Source organism: Anabrus simplex, chromosome 3 (assembly GCF_040414725.1).
Source record: "Anabrus simplex isolate iqAnaSimp1 chromosome 3, ASM4041472v1, whole genome shotgun sequence".
In the NCBI taxonomy this organism is placed as follows: Eukaryota; Metazoa; Arthropoda; class Insecta; order Orthoptera; family Tettigoniidae; genus Anabrus; species Anabrus simplex.
This window is the reverse complement of record NC_090267.1, coordinates 193,505,724-193,523,066: the sequence shown is the minus strand read 5'-3', so window position 1 is coordinate 193,523,066 and position 17,343 is coordinate 193,505,724.

Sequence of the window (17,343 nt, the reverse complement as noted above, 5' to 3'; positions counted from 1 at the left end):
ATCTGTATCTCACCCTGGCTACAGATGAAAAAAACACTTCAGACAAATCTGGTCAAATATTCAAGAATTACGGGAAACTTGAAAGTCGTCCCTCACATAATTTAGCTAAATAACACAGTTCACTGTCTCCCAGTCGGGACTTCTCTCTTGCTGCACGTGCCATAATTATACGTATAAGCTACGCATGCATCGTCTAACTGACCCATGAACTCCCCCAGCATATACGATAGCCATATTGGACATTAACTAACAACCTTTGGACATGGTCTCCCCTGTTCATCGACACTATTGTTCCAATCACCTTTAGGGGAACTCGAAATACTCTTCTATCCTTGTTTCCCATACTTGTTAGGATATTATACATATTGCTAATAATAATTCCTCACGAAAACTAATCACTAAGGAAGAAATAGGTCGTCCGGGGAGTTAGCTCCCTTGAATTTACGTTATCATGATAAAGAACAATAAAATTTCCATATTAGGACATGCATTATTTACAACATTTACGTATTACAAAAGAAAAATCTCATCCTATGACCCCGGTTTTACATTATCGTGCTAAGAAATTATACATGACATCAACTCATCTCTCTGGTGGCTGTCCTTCCTTCCACGGGAGACCCATGGTGGAGCTTACTGCTGCATGCCCTCGGCGCTAGAGACGAGCGTGTTGTCCTTCGACTCTGGTCTGCACGAGTCCGTCTTGCTGGGTGGCTCCTTCACTGCTAGAATCTTAAAGTAATCCAAAAGGGTGTCACTCCACAACTCGTCACACGTTCCTCTGTTTAGAGTGACACACAGACAGAATTTGCGCAATATATTTTCTTAAGCAGGAAAGTCATTCTAATCACACGCAGACACGTTCACGTCATGAATCGGGTGGCTCACAGTACTTGAGAGCCCTGACTCAGAGTAGCGGAGTGGATAACACCACTTTATTGATACCACGTGCTCATTTAGGCCGGCATTGTCCATAGCCGACTTCCGTTACTCGTTCATAAATTATACTCGCAGCCTAATTAATTGACACGCGGCACTGAGACATTTGGCTAGGCTCGCTTGGCTTTTACTTGACTTCACATCTACACTTCACAAGGCTTTTATAATTCACGGCTGCGACGGACACAATCACTCTGTCTTAGTAAGCGGTCAATAGATCGTGGACGGTACTGTAAAAAATGGAACACAATGTAACACACTGTTCTCTCTCAACGACTCTCTAAGAACTGTCTTCAACGAGGGCCAGCCCAGCCTTTATTATTTTCACGCCGGAAGACTGGGGGCGTAGACATGTCACGGTTCATTAAGGACAACAGCTCATTTCATCCCTGGAATTCAAGACATTTAAATGGTGCGTATTGTAACCCTCTACTTCCTCTTTCATTTGAGCCAGGTATGATCGAACTGCGATCGGCAGTTCTTACGTAATTAGACTCCCGCCATTATTTATTTCATTAGCGTCCGTTGGTGGGTGGAGTGAACTTTGAGCGCAACTTTTAGCTTGGGTGACGCTCTACATTCACATGTGTTAGTAATACATTACAGCTGGACATCTGGTGACCTCATTTCACCCCTTAAATAAAGTATTCCATATTTTCAGTCTGGGATACGCAGAAAATTCATCTCTATTCATCAGAATTTCTCAGCATATACTAGAATCTGTTAGTAAGATGTAGATATGCCCTACCGATATTTTCCCAACAGTAAAAGAACGAATTGTCTGCCTCTGTGGTGTAGTGGTTAGAGTGATTAGCTGCCACCCCTGGAGGTCCGGGTTCGATTCCCGGGTCTGCTACGAAATTTGATAAGTGGTACGGGGGCTGGGACGGGGTCCATTCAGCCTCGGGAGGTCAAGTGAGTAGAGGTGGGTTCGATTCCCACCTCAGCCATCCTGGAAGTGGTACCTTACTTAAGGCAACGGCCGCTTCCTTCCCTCTTCCTTGCCTATGCTTTCCACTCTTCCCATCCCCCCGCAAGGTCCATGTTCAGCATAGCAGGTTAGGTTGCCTGGGCCAGGTACTGGTCATTCTCCCCAGTTTCATCCCCCGAGCCAATGTCTCTTGCTCCCGGACACTACCCTTGCGGCGGTAGAGGTAGGATCCCTGGCTGAGTCCGAGGGAAAACCAACCCTAGTGGGTAAGCAAATTAAGAAAGAAAGAAAGAAAGAAAGAAAGAAAGAAAGAAAGAAAGAAAGAAAGAAAGAAAGAAAGAAAGAAAGAAAAAATAATATCTGTATACGAGCTAGTATATTCCCACAAGTTATTCCAAATTGCTGAAAATATTTTAAGTGAGAACTAAGAATAAGAAAATGAAGTCTTCATAACTGAGCTTTTTTTTTTTTATCGTTTACCGGTGCCAGAGTATTCATCAAATAGAGAGAAGTGGTCATTCACTAGTATTCAAGGAGATAGGAAGTTTGCAACCAATTTCTTGTATTTGCTGTCGTATTTTGTGGTACTGATTCACGTAAGTCACGTTTCCACTCTTGAGACCTAAAATGAGGACAACTTTGTATTCCTAGATCATTAATTTCAGTGATTAAATGTAAGTCCGGCTGTGTGGTGTAGTGGTTATTGTGATTAGCTGCCACCCCCGGAGACCCGGGTTCGATTCCCGGCTCTGCCACGAAATTTGAAAAGTGGTACTAGGGCTGGAACGGGGTCCACTCAGCCTCGGGAGGTCAACTGAGTAGAGGGGTGTTCAATTCCAACCTCAGCTATCCTGGAAGTGGTTTTCCGTGGTTTTCCACTTCTCCTGCAGGCAAATGCCGGAATGGTACCTAACTTAAGGCCACGGCCGCTTCCTTCCCTCGTCCTCGTCTATCCATTCCAATTCTCCCATCCCCCCGCAAGGCCCTTGTTCAGCATAGCAGGTGAGGCCGCCTGGGAGAGGTACTGGTCATCCTCCCCAGTTTCAACCCGACCCATAGTCTGAATCTCCAGGACACTGCCCTTGTGGCGGTAGAGCTGGGATCCCTCGCTGAGTCCGAGGGAAAAACCAACCCTGGAGGTTAAACAGGTTAAGAATAATAAGAAGATTAAATGCATACGTGCAAATATTTTATGTTCCTTATATGGTCATTTGTCGGAGCAACTATTCAATATATTATGTGTATAATAACAACTTTTTCAAGTAACAGGAAGAACCTATGGGCTCTGATAGAGTTTGTCTAGTAAAAAAAAAACCGGTTGAGTCAGCCACGCCTGATGTTTTATGCTGTTAGAAACCCCACCGAACGTCACTGGTGTCATTATGGTCTATTCTCCTTTGCCATTTTCCAAGCAACAATCGTTTATAATCACTCACTGCACCATTACCTTTGCAAAAACATGTACAGTATGCGACAGGCATTTACACAATGGATCAAACTGCCATACGGTTATGTAAAAGGTACGTGCCAATTATGAGCTTTCGGTAAGTTATGAAATGAACGCTAAAAGCGATGGCATACTGAAAGAAAAAGTGTGTGCATTTGTGAAGCGGAAGTAGTAGTCCATCTAGTAGGCTTCTGGAAACCTTCTCGCTGGAGTCGCCGTGTTGTCATAGGTTAATTGCGGTGCTGTTAATACAGCTGCGTTTGGTAGGTGGGTACGAATACCATGCGAGCTTGAAAATTTTATTCGCATTTTGTACTTCGAGAATCATCCACAGGGCCAATGTATCCGAATGCCCTGACGTTGTGGGTTAATTAATTATTTAATTAGTTAATTAATTTATTTACTTATTTTGGCAATGTTCTAGGCCATTAGGGCTGCTAATGTGGATGTTTTGTATGCAGGGCTGGACGAGGTTGGAGGTTTGAATCCGCTTGACTGAGCAACAGCCTGTTAGTGCAGTAAGTGTTCGAATAGATAGCCTTCTGCAGTAATGCACTTTTCAGCACGCCGTTGAACTGCCATTCGGGCTCTATGTAGCATTGTAGGCGTTACGGATTCACAGGCTTCCGTAATAAGGTTTCGAAGGCTTTTAGGATTTTCCGGCTGCTGAGTATATATCCTTCAAATAGCCCCATAGGAAGAATTCCAGTGGCGTCAAATTGGGCGAACTAGCAGGTCAGATGACAGGTCCTCCCCTTCCTATCCACGTACCGGGGTGTGCAACATTCAGGTAGTTGCGAACATCTGCTGACATGTGAGTGGGAGCTCCGTTGTGTTGATATCACGCTCACCCAGGGGCAAATCCTCTAGCAGAAATGGTAGTTGGCTTTAAGAAACTGTAGGTACCGGGCCTCTGTCAAATGATCCTAAAAAAAATATGGTCCAATTAGATTGCCACCTAGTGTACCACACCAGATATTTACTCCCCTTCGTGCCTGAAATGCTGCCTGCCTTACCCAGTGGGGATTTTCAACACTCCAGTGGAGCGTACACCTATTATGACGATTCACAAAGCCATTATTATGACATCGTGCCTCGTCCAAAAATAAAATGTGAGATACACACGCTGGATCATTTGCCACTTGCGTCAGTATCCACGCACTTAAATCAACACGAGTTTCGAAATCTCGTCTGTGATGAAGTTGCAGGTGATGCGACGAAGAAAACTGGAATGCAATATCCTTACAACAGACGACTAGCTATATTGGCCTGTTGTACTACTGCCCAGGTACTCATGTGAGGATTCTACCGGAAAGTTTCCATAATCATCTCAGCCATCTCAGAAGTTTCGCCGGAGGTAACTGGTACCTGTCTAACAGGACCTGTTCGGAAAAGTGACGAAGTCATCTGCATACGTCGCTCCACCCTCCTAAACGTATTTGCACCGGGCGAGTTGGCCGTGCGCGTAGAGGCGCGCGGCTGTGAGCTTGCAACCGGGAGATAGTAGGTTCGAATCCCACTATCGGCAGCCCTGAAAATGGTTTTCCGTGGTTTCCCATTTTCACACCAGGCAAATGCTGGGGCTGTACCTTAATTAATTCCACGGCCGCTTCCTTCCAACTCCTAGGCCTTTCCTATCCCATCGTCGCCATAAGACCTATCTGTGTCGGCGCGACGTAAAGCCCCTAGCAAAAATAAGTATTTGCGTTTGGTTGTTGCCTGTGTGGAAATCTTTCCTGGTACAGGCGCTGTACTTCCTGTGCGTTCTATCTTGCTTCGCCATAGATGCTTCTTTTTTTTTTGCTAGTGGCTTTACGTCGCACCGACACAGATAAGTCTTATGACGACGATGGTATACTGTAGGAGAGGCCCAGGAGTTGGAAGGAAGCGGCCGTGGCCTTAGTTAAGGTGCAGCTCCGGGATTTGCCTGGTGTGAAAATGGGAAACTACAGAAAACCATCTTCAGGGCTGCCGACAGTGGGAGTCGTACCCACTATCTCCCGAATGCAAGCTCAAAGCCAAGCGCCCCTAACCGCACGGCCAACTCGCCCGGTCGCCGTAGATGAGGAACATTTCAACATACTCATCTGCTGAATACATAGAGAAGAAGTGACCAGGACTGTTAGGCTACACCAAGTGTCAGGCCTCTACACATTCAACATTCATGCTATTGGTTGATTGTGGCACGAATGGCCACTTATTTGATTCTCCAAGTTTAAAATGACCGTGCGAGTTGGCCGTGCGGTTAGGACCGCGTGTCTACCAGAGCCCTACAATGCGTCGGTCTGGTCTGGTGTCGGCTAGGCGCGTGTGTAAGTCAGCAATCGGAATGGATTACTCCTCGAGTCTTTCGATCGCAGTTGCCCCAAGGCACGACCTATGCTACCCTCGTAGCAGTGTGTATCGTGTCTGTGCGAGTCAGAAATGAGCGTTTTCTCCCCAGTGTTTCATTGGGTAGAGGGCTTAACAGCAGTAGGGGTAGTACTGTTCATACCAGCCGTGCAGTAGCTATCCATCCTGGAAGAAACACGTCCGAAATTCATTTTGACTTTTGTGGCCATTTTGGCCACCTTCGTTTCTGACCAGAAGGCAGAGCAATATGTCCGTGTTGAGCAATCTATGTCTGAGTTCTAGTTCAGTTTGTCGGGTAAAATCCAAATGTGTTACAGGAGATCTTTCTATACGCTAACATCTACGACATGGCGTGCCGAAGTGACTGTTTTCCGTAAAATGTCGATGTATTCCATTAATCCGAACTAAGTTATGTAGGATGCTACTGTTTGTGGGATATATACGCGTATACATTAATCAGTCAAAACAGTTCCTCTAAAAATACGAAGAAATTCTTGGACGTCCTAATGATTGTGCTTTCTGTTGTTGTCTAAGGGGAATACATCTAGGTCATCGGCCCAAATACTAACAAATACCACAATAATCTATTCACAACCTACTATTACTAATGCAGCGATTTGTGGAAAGTAAATCACGCGTAAAAGGAAATCTTCCTGGTGGTATCGCGAACAAGCGAGCTCATGGGAAAGAAAAAAATGATGTTGGTGAAATTACAGTTGAGAAAGTGGAAAGAATGGTAAATAAACTCCACTGTCATAAATCAGCAGGTATATATGAAGACAGCGATGAAATGGCTTCATAGAGTAATACGATTAGCATGGAGTGTTGGTAAGGTACTTTCAGATTGGTCAAAAGCAGTAATTGCACCTACCTATAAGCAAGGGAACAGGAAGAATTGCAACAACCGTCGAGGTATCTCAATGATTAGTATACCAAGCAAAGTATTCACTTTCATCTTGGAAGGTAGGGTGAAATCAGTGGTTGAGTGGGAGTTGGATGAAAACCAGTGTGATTTCAGACCACAGAGGGGCTATTAGGATCATTTTTTCAGTATGCACCAGGTAACTGAAAAATGCTACGAGAAGAATAGACAGTTATGTTTATGTTTCGTAGAAGGCATATGACAGAGTACCGAGGGAAAAGATGTTCGCCGTACGGGGTCGGACAGCTCCGTGGATATATGTTTAGCATGCTGGGCTTTGGTTCAAGGAGTCTCGAGTTCCATTGCGGGTTGGGTCGGGGATTTTAACTTTCATTACTTAATTCCCATGGCTTGAGCGCTGGGTGTTTTTGACGTCTTCAGCATTAGATTTCGTATTAGGTACGGTCCAGTCTTCACAGACGCGCAGGTCGCCTATACGGCGTCAAATCGAAAGACATGTACTAACCCTCTGTGTAGGACATACGCCATAAAAAATTATTATTTTTTATTATTCTTCTTAATCTGTTTACCCTCCAGGGACGGTTTTCCCCTCGGACTCAGCGAGGGATCCCACCTCTACTGCCTCAAGGGCAGTGTCCTGGAGCTTCAGACTCAGAGTCGGGGGATTAAACTGGGGAGGATGACCAGTACCTCGCCCAGGCGACCTCACCTGCTATGCTGAACAGGGGCCATGCGGGGGTGGGGATGGGAAGATTGGAAGGGATAGACACGAAAGAGGGAAGGGAGCGGCCGTGGCCTTAAGTTAGGTACCATTCCGGCATTTACCTGGAGAAGAAGTGGGAAACCACGGAAAACCACTTCCAGGATGGCTGAGGTGGGACTCGAACCCACCTCTACTCAGTTGACCTGCCTAGGCTGAATGGACCGTTCTAGCCCTCGCGCCACTTTTCAAATTTTGTGGCAGAGCTGGGAATCGAACGCGGGCCTCCGGGGGTGGCAGCAAATCACACTAACCACTACACCACAGAGGCGGACATTATTATTATCATTATTATTTTGCTAGTGCTTTAACATCACTGTGTGATATTGACCGTAGCTCTTGATAGTTGGGGAATATGCATCCAGTACATGCGTGTAAGGAACTAATCTTACTATAAGTGAGGAAGAAGTTACAAAAGGTAGTTCTTACTTATTGTCAAGTGGATGCCACGTTTGTTCTTTGCTAGCCGCTCCTCCTAAGGAGCAGAAGGAAATATGTGGGAAACGGGAAAGAAATCCTTTACTTCCAATTGTGCAACCTTACCAAAAGAACTCTAAACATCAAAATGAAAACAGCGCAAACAAGAAGAAAACAAGCACAATACTTATCGTAAGGGCAGTAGCACAAAATATGAAGCGTGGAGGGCATAGCTTGAATGAAAGGGCAGGATCTTATCATTAACGGTTGATATGTTGCCAGGACAATATTGCTAACTACCAAATGAGAGACCAGATTAAATTTTAAAATAAGGAAAATTTATTTAGTAAATAACATTTGAAAACGGTATAATATAAGAACAGTTAAAAAGAAATATATTCCTTTTCTTAGAAAAATTAAAACACAATTAAACTAAAAGAGAGAAACAGAATTTTAAAATAATATGGAAATCAAGGTGAAATGAAGCTCACATTAAACATAGCCTTCCACCAAAATTAAGGTTTGAAAATTCATAACTAACTTGTTACCTGACGTATAGAAATATTAAACATTTATTTAAAATTTGGTTGCAACCGATATGTGGGCCCGCGATATAAAATCTGTTTAAAATTGAAATTTGCTACACTACAAACAGGTAAGAGGAAAGAAAAGAAAAACACACACAATAGCGTATAATTAAAAATCAGTGGCTCCAACCGCTAATAAAAAACTACTTAATTAAAGGAAACCAAACGATAACTATCCCAACCAAATTAGAAAATATCAATGGAAAAGATACATAATGCGTTCCCACATAATAATAGAACTCGGAGCACACCCCAGGACAGACATTTACAGACGCCAATCCATCATCTCATCATAATCATCAAAGCCACCAAAATAAATAACGTGTCAACAGATAAGATAAGAAAGCGGTGACTATAATGCAATAATAACAATAGCAAGAAGCCGCAAAGAGCAGAATGAGACAGGCAAACGTAAGGATTTTGGCATATTTAAAGTTCAATATCGACCAGCAAATTTCAATCTTTTACAGACTCAACCTTATTAAAATCATAATAATAGATTTTTTCATTACTCCCATGGGTTACAATACGAAATTACATTTACTTTTGTTAAACAGTACGCCAACTGCCTAAATAATTTAGAATGGAGGGGGCTTTGGATCACGCCAAGATGCATATATGAGGTGTCATTTAATTTAAGTCCCAACAATGCAAATAACGATCACATCTAAATAATAACCAAGTTGAGGCAATAGTAACAGGTAGAAGGTAAATACGAACAACGTAGAAAATAAGGGAGGTAAATAAAATTAAATGAACAGAATGATAATAATAATAATAATAATGTCGACAATAATAATGATAATAAACACCACCAAGAAAGAGTAGGCAAACAAGATACGAACCACGACACAGTAAGTTTAAACAACACCCACGAACTACAGCCTCATACACGCATACCTAGCGATTCCAAGTTCCCGTAAAATTTTGTTACATACTTTTACAAATTTAAATCCTATCCGTTACAGTAAATTTAGTTACCAGACGTTTACAGCTTTTGATTAACCAACAGACATTTCGAAGATGTGCTCCTTGGCTGTACAAGATCACTTGAATAAACTATGCTTTCCAGTACTTACTTGATTAGAGTTAAGATATCCATCTTACAACACTTTTAAAACTCCATACCGGAAACGGTAAGAAGACACAAGCTTACTTTCACACTAAACAAAACAAAAAAAAAAAAAAAAACAAAAAAAAAACAAAACAGGTTGGAGCACACTAATAAACTTTTAAAATAGTAAGGGGCATTGCCCCAACATTCACACTCTTATCCTCCGGAGTCAGGTTCCATCCGTAACTGTCTTTCTATGCGCCAAGATGTCCCCTTGGGAGCTTCACACAACACAGCCATCTTGGACTGTAGCGGCGAACGGACTGTTCGAGCTCACACTCAGCAAGCAGGAAGAAGCTATTTCCCATGATTCAAAGCGTGCGCGGCGTGATGCGCGCACCACTCAAACGATAATCCCGCGAATCAAGTTGATCCACCAAATACGTAACAATCGGGAAAAGTTATTTGAATTAAATTTGCCTGGTAATCTCCACAGTTAGGCAACAGTTCCAACAACGGCCGATAATGTAGATAACGTCCCCACACACAAGTATATATGTCCAGCGAATGAGTGTATCGTAAATTATTGTCTCAAATTGGAAGAACAGACTTTTACAAGTGAGCTGTCAATTTTGGCCAGGATCTACAACAGCTTTCAGTCCAAGAATCTTCAGACAGTAGGTGTTTTCTAGAATGGAACAAGTAAATCCTCTTTCACAATTTCTGGTCTGATGAGGAACAGAATTTAGCGTATTCTCACCAAAGAGGTGTTAGTAAGGATTGAGAGTCGTTACTTGACTCGTCAAGCGACACTGTTGTTTACTCTTATAAGGCAAGATTCTCGTCAGTTGAAGTAAAGTCTTCATTCATCGGCAAATTCATTAAGATTGGATACATGTTGAGAGAGTTGAATACACAGTAGCCATCTTGTGGCTGTAAACCTACATTCACCGGTTCGGGTCGCGTAGTTATGATCTTGCATTCGGGAGATGTTGATGCGAATATAAGGAAGGTCATAATACGAAGATAAAGTTTTAATTCAAAAGGAAAAATTGGGGCAAATATTCTTTTTAGGAAGAGAAATTAGAGATTAGAATATTTCACCATGGGCGAGAGGTCCGATAAATTTTCAACTTCTTTGAAATCATTCGAGGGATAAACAATTGATAGGGAATCTGCCACCTGGGTGACAGCCCTATATGCAGACCAGTGGTAAAAGAAAGAATCCCTCTCTCTGCAGCCTTGAAGATGCTTTTCCGTGGTTTAAAAAATTTATACCAGGTAAAAGCAGCGGTTGTGCCTAAATTCAGGCCACACTTGCTTCCTCCCAGTCATAACTCTACCTATCCATTCGTCGCATAAGACCCGTCTGAATCGACGAGCTGTAAAACCAGTAAAACACATACATGCATGCATGCATACATACATACATACATACATACATACATACATACATACATACATACATACATACATAATTATAGACCGTTTAAGCGTTCAGTCTGCAAGCCTCTGTGAATTTACTAAACATCGTCACAATCCTCTATTTGCAACTAGTGCTGTTGCCTCGTTTAGTTCCTTACCTCTTATCTTCAAGTCGTTCGAAATTGAGTCTAATCATCGTCGTCTTGGTCTACCTCTACCTCGGTTACCCTACATAACAGAGTCCATTAATCTCCTAGGTAACCTATCCTCCTCCATTCAGCCCACATGACCCCAGCACCGAAGACGGTATATGCGTACAGCTTCAACAATAGAGTTCATTCCTAATTTAGTCTTCATCTACACATTCTAAGTACCCTTCTCCCATTGTTTCCACCTGTTTGTACCAGCAATCATTCCCACTACTTTCATATCTCTTACTTCTAACTTACGAATAAGACATCCTGAGTCCACCCACCTTTCACTCCCGTAAAGAAAAGTTGGTCTGAAAACAGACCGATATAAAGATAGTTTATTCAGGGAGCTGACTTCCTTCTTACAGAATACTGTTGATCGCAACTGCGAGCTCACGGCGTTAGCTTTACTGTAGCTTGATTCAGTCTCACCATATTACAATTCTGGGAGAACACACACAGTAAATACTTAAAATTACCTACCTGTTCTAAGTTTGTATCACCAATCTGATATTCATTTCTCTTGGATTTCTTACCTACTGACATCAATTTAGTCTTCGAAAGGTTAACTTTCTTACTATACTCATTGCACTGATTTCCAAGTTCCAAGACATTAGGCTGCAGGCTTTCAGCATAATATGCCATTAAGACCAAGTCGTCAGCATAGGCTAGACTGCTTACTACATTTCCACTTAACTGAATCCCTCCCTGCCACCTTATACCTTTCAGCAGATGATCCATGTAAACTGCGCACAACAGAGGTGAAAAATTACAGCCTTGTCTAACCCCTGTAAGTATCTTGAACCAAGAACTAATTCTACTGTCAGTTCTCACTGCAGCCCAGTTGTCAACATAAATGAGTTGGATTGATTTTAATAATATACCCTTAATCCCATAGTCCTCCAGTACGGCGAACATTTTTTCCCTCGGTACTCTGTCATATGCCTTCTACGAAACATAAAAATAACTGTCTATTCTTCTCGTAGCATTTTTCAGTTACCTGGTGCATACTGACAAAATGATTCTAATAGCCCCTCTGTGGTCTGAAATCACACTGGTTTTCATCCAACTCCCACTCAACCACTGATTTCACCCTATCTTCCAAGATGAAAGTGAATACTTTGCCTGGTATACTAATCATTGAGATACCTCGACGGTTGTTGCCATTCTTCCTGTTCCCTTGCTTATAGGTAGGTGCAATTACTGCTTTTGGCTAATCTGAAAGTACCTTACCAACACTCCATGCTAATCTTATTACTCTATGAAGCCATTTCATCGCTGTCTTCATATATACCTGCTGATTTATGACAGTGGAGTTTATTTACCATCCTTTCCACTTTCTCAACTGTAATTTCACCAACATCATTTTCTTCTTTCCCATGAGCTCGCTTGTTCGCGACACCACCAGGAAGATTTCCTTTTACGTTGAGAAGATTTTTAAAATATTTCATCCACCCGTCGAGTGATTCCCTGAGATCTATTATGAGTTCACCTAAATTAATCAAAACACGATTCATTTCCTTTTTCCCTCCCTTCGTATGATTCAGTATTACTGTCCAGAAAGGTTCCTTGCTCCTTGCCCTAGCCTTTCCAGGTTATTACCAAAATCTTCCCACATCTGCTTTTTGGATTCAACAACTATTTGTTTCGCTCTGCTTCTTGCATGTACGTACAATTCCCTGCCTGCTTCAGGCCTTGTTTGGAGCCATTTCTGATAAGCCTTCTTTTTACAAGCAGCTCACACTCCATAATTCCACCTAGATGTTCTGTTTTTTCCATCTTTACACACAGTTGTTCCTAGGCATTCCCTTGCTGTTTCTACTACAGCATCCCTATATGCTATCCATTCTCTTTCTATACGCATAATCGATTCAGCATAGTGCTATAGAAGCAGTCCCTTGGTCAGTAATACTCTTGTTTTGTGCCAGCTTCTGTGCATGTGAGGCATTGTAGGTCGGATCCACTGATGCTTTTAAATTCATATCCGTCCATCCATTCATTCTTCGTCCTCATGCTTTGAATTCTGGTCAGTGGAGGATTTTGAAATTTTAAGTTGTCATTGCATTTCGTCTCATTTCGTACCATTAGAGGCCGATGACCTCGATGTTAGGCCCTTTAAACAACAAACATCAATCAACTAATACCATTTCCCCCTGCTGATTTCATCTTCAGTTTCCCAATCACCCCTGTACTTCTTCTATCGTCAAATCCCTATCTAGTTCGTGCATACTTACTTCCACGTTAGATCACAAGGTCTGCTTTCTTTTCTTATACTCGCAATCGTCCCTTGCTCCTAATAGCTCGCTGAAATATGTCACCCACTTTACATAGTCAATATTCATTTTCTTCAGTCCCTTCCCTCCTTTATTGATCACATTTCTTCTCTCCCACATTTTTCCAGGTCGATTCATTCTGCATTCCTTGTTTATTAGCTCTGATTGGTCCTTCAACCACTGCTTCTTTTTCTTCTCCTCCGCAATTTTAATTTTATACTCTTCCCTGAGCCTGCAAAATGCTTCACGATTCCTTTTGCTCTATACTCTTTTAATGCTCCTAACGCTGCTTTTCTGCGGACCCTGTCATACCAAATATCCTCTTCCGTTTTTTTCCTTGTGTGCTCGACTTCCCGGGTTACTCTCCTTACAGGGTATTCTATAACTCCAGCGCTCTAACTATATTATTTTTCATCAGCGCCCTTTCCCATCCAATTCTAATTAATTGTATTTCGTTACCCATAAGTGCGTCTCCCTTTGAGTTCTCTGTCCATATATATTTAATATAACCACTAACCCACTCTATCGTACTTTTTCTCTCTTCCTCTTTGTTTTCCTCTCTCCTTACCAAACTAACCCATACCGGAGCGTGGTGCGATTTGATCCAGTCCAGTAATATAGGTCATTTTACCTTCTCTGCCCCCCTCCCAATAGCCGTTCAGAATGCAGAAATTCCCTACTTCGTATAATTCTAAAAGTTTTCTACCGTAGTTACTGATTACCTTATCATTACTACTCTTTCCTGATCCTACTATCAACTCTTCTTCCTAACTATACCTCGGAATTCGCTCAGCTATTCTGGCATTCCAGTCATCAAGTAGCAATATTCCGTCCTCCTCATACCTCCCTCTAATGATACAAGTTTCTAATAATAATTCCTCAAAGAACTTATCATTTGCATATGGAGATTCCTTGTGGTGATAGTAGGCAAAATCCAAGCATACATGTTTATCTCTCCGTGCCTCTCTCACCATGTTAAATCTTATCCACATGACCTCTTCATTGTCACTCTCAATATGCTCTGTACATTGGTTGAACTCTTGTTTGACTAGCACTACTATACCTCCGGGTGCGCGGCCCATTTTATTTAATAATCTCTTATTTGACTTGTGCCTCACCGTGAATCCTCCCCAAGTTATCTTCCTGCCTACTTCTAGTCATGTTTCCGAAAGCACTACATTATCAAAATTTTCTATTAAAATTTTCACTTTTATATTGCCTACTTTACTCAATACACCTTCAATATTAACAAAGCCTATCTTCCGACCTAGTTACAGCTTTTTTGCCCTACCTTCCAAACCACCATCTTTATTCTTACTTCTCGTCACCCTCTCGCTCTCAGCTTCTACCTCCCTTCCATCATTCTTTGACGCTTTATTGTCATCTTTCCTCTCTTTATCTTCTAAACCTTTATTTCTTTTCCCCCTCAGGTCCTTCAGGTTCCTGCTTCTCCCCTTGGTCATAAGCTCTCTCTCTTTCTTGTCCCCTCCAGGTCGGCAATCAATGTATCCTCTTTTCCTTTCAGAACACTATCTGATAACACTTCCTGAACATGCACATTTGACCTTTCACTCACACTATCTTGCACTGCACTGTTTTCTTGTCTCGGCGCTTCAGCCATCGTTACCACGTTTCCTCCCTCCTCTTGGGCGTATTCCTGTCTATCTTCTGGCCGCTTCGATCGTTCCTCTTACTGTTTCAGATCTTCGTCTATACCTTTTTGTTTTGTTACAGACCAAACACACCACCAGATACCATTTGTTACCACCAACCTTTGATCCTTAATAAATGCTTTAAGGCTTTGATGTCTAGCTCTCCCTAAATGTTTTCGTAAGATCTTCATATTCTCAATCCATTCTCTTCCCTAGTCTTTGTTTATCCAGATCCTTTCACCTTGTAAGTTTCTTGCGTTTTTTAACACTATATCCGCCATTACGGTTGACATCAGCTTCACTTTCACTGGTATCCTACCTTTCACTCTTCCTACTCTTTCGACATCGTCCATATCCACTTCACTGAAGTTAAGTTTCAGGTTATTTTGGACGAGGTCCACCACTTTATATATAAGCTTCACTTTATCTTCACTCCGCTCTTCCTGTAATCCATAGATATATGTACATTTCTTCATCCTTTCTTGGTTGACGAGGCGAGTGTCGAATTTTCCCCTGTTCGGTGATCAATTAGGCAGTAAGTTTTTCATCCAAAATTTTCGAATTTACAAACATTTGGAACCTTTTAAGTCCAGGCTTCGTAAGGAGTTCGTTCACTCAGTTTTCTTGTAGGGCATCTGTTTCTAATGTAATTCGCTGTTGCAGCAGCCTCTGCCCAGAAAGAGGGAGGCAGTCCGCTCTGCATTAATAAACATCTGTTCATCTCAACGAGTGTACGGTTTTCCTTTCAGCTACCCGATTTTCTTCCTGGTTACGCTGAATCCTCAGGCATCGTAGGATCCCTGAGCTCTTCAACAGTGTGTTGAACTGAGAATTCACGTACTCCGTACCATTATCAGAATGTAAAATCTTTATCTTCGCGTTTTTCTGTGTTTAGAAACGTTTTCTGAAGTCCTGAAGCTCATTAAAGACTTCATTTTTCTGGTGAAGAAACTTCACTTTGCACCATCCAGTCACATCGTCGACGAATGTGACAAAATAACACGCGTTTCTATTCGAAGAAACCCTCATAAGGCCAAAAATATCGGAGTGAATCAATTCCCCTGGTTTCATTCTCCTATCGGACTTCTTCGGAAAAGGGTACATGCTATCTTTCCTTAGAGACAGATCTCACATTCAGAATCCTCTTCAGAGTCGATGATTTCGATTCTCTGTATCCCTTTATTCTTCACTGTCTCACGTGGATTCATTATGTTTAGATGTCCCAGTCAAATGTGTCGGTCCATAATAGACCCTTTTGGCATATCTTCAGCTCAGGCAATTTTCCTTTTTCTTCGGCGTACGACCCATTAACGTAATGAAAGTCCGTCTTTTCTATGTGCGACGAATAAGGTACTATCGTTCGCATCTGTAGCTCGAGTGGATGTTTTGTCAAACACTACGCGGTGATCTCTCTCTACGATTTTCCTGACTGAGAGTAGATTAGTATGCAGATCAGTTACGTATAATATATCACATAGGTTGAAACTTTTATCACGACCTTCAACGCTCATTGACATTGTCACAACAACTTTGACACTTATTTTCGCCGTGGAGCTGTTCGCTAACTTTTAAACGTCATAAACATCGGATTCTACTAGTGAAGAGTAGTCCAGACTTTTACACGTGTGTGATGTACAGCCGCTGTCGAGGCACCACATTTTATCTGCGTCGCGGTCCGTCACGAACTCGCACGAGTTCAGATCTGATGTAACATATAGCGGCCTTGTGGGCCTTGTCATGAACATTTTTACTCGATCTGCACTCCTTCACCTTATGACCTATCTTTTTACAACGATAGCAACGAAGGTATGTGGATCCTCCATTTTCGCCTTTATCGATTTTGCTTGTGGGCTTTCTATAATTCTTTTTCTTGTATTTTCGTTCAACAGTCATACAGTTTTGCATCATATTGTTTCGGTCACTGCTCCTACAAAATTTTTATGCGTAATACATCGGGCTTTGGAAGTTCGTCGCAAGATTCTATCGCGACGATACATCCCCATCTTCACTCATTCTTTGAAGCACGATCGCGTTAATAATTTTTCTTCCCGCGTTGGCCCCTTCGATTGGTGAATCGACTCTAGTTTTAGCCACAGTTCGCGCAGTGACACAATCTTTTACCTTTTTCAATTACGAGGGTTGAATCACCAAGATGATATCTGATATACCTTCACTGTCACGTTCTTCCCATTCTGTAGCGGCCGCGTTCTCGCTGACCGGTTCAGGCTTAACTTTTGTCCCAGCTACATACGCTCACGTACGATTTTTTACTAACACAATCTTCATGTGAATTTTCCACGTGTCAGAGTTTCCCTTTGACAACGCCTCGATGGGCACCATCCTTGAAGTGTTCACCTTCACTATTTCTTCGCAGAAGACACTTGGCTAAATGTTTAACTCAACTTCGTCAACTGTGCGGGACACGACATTCT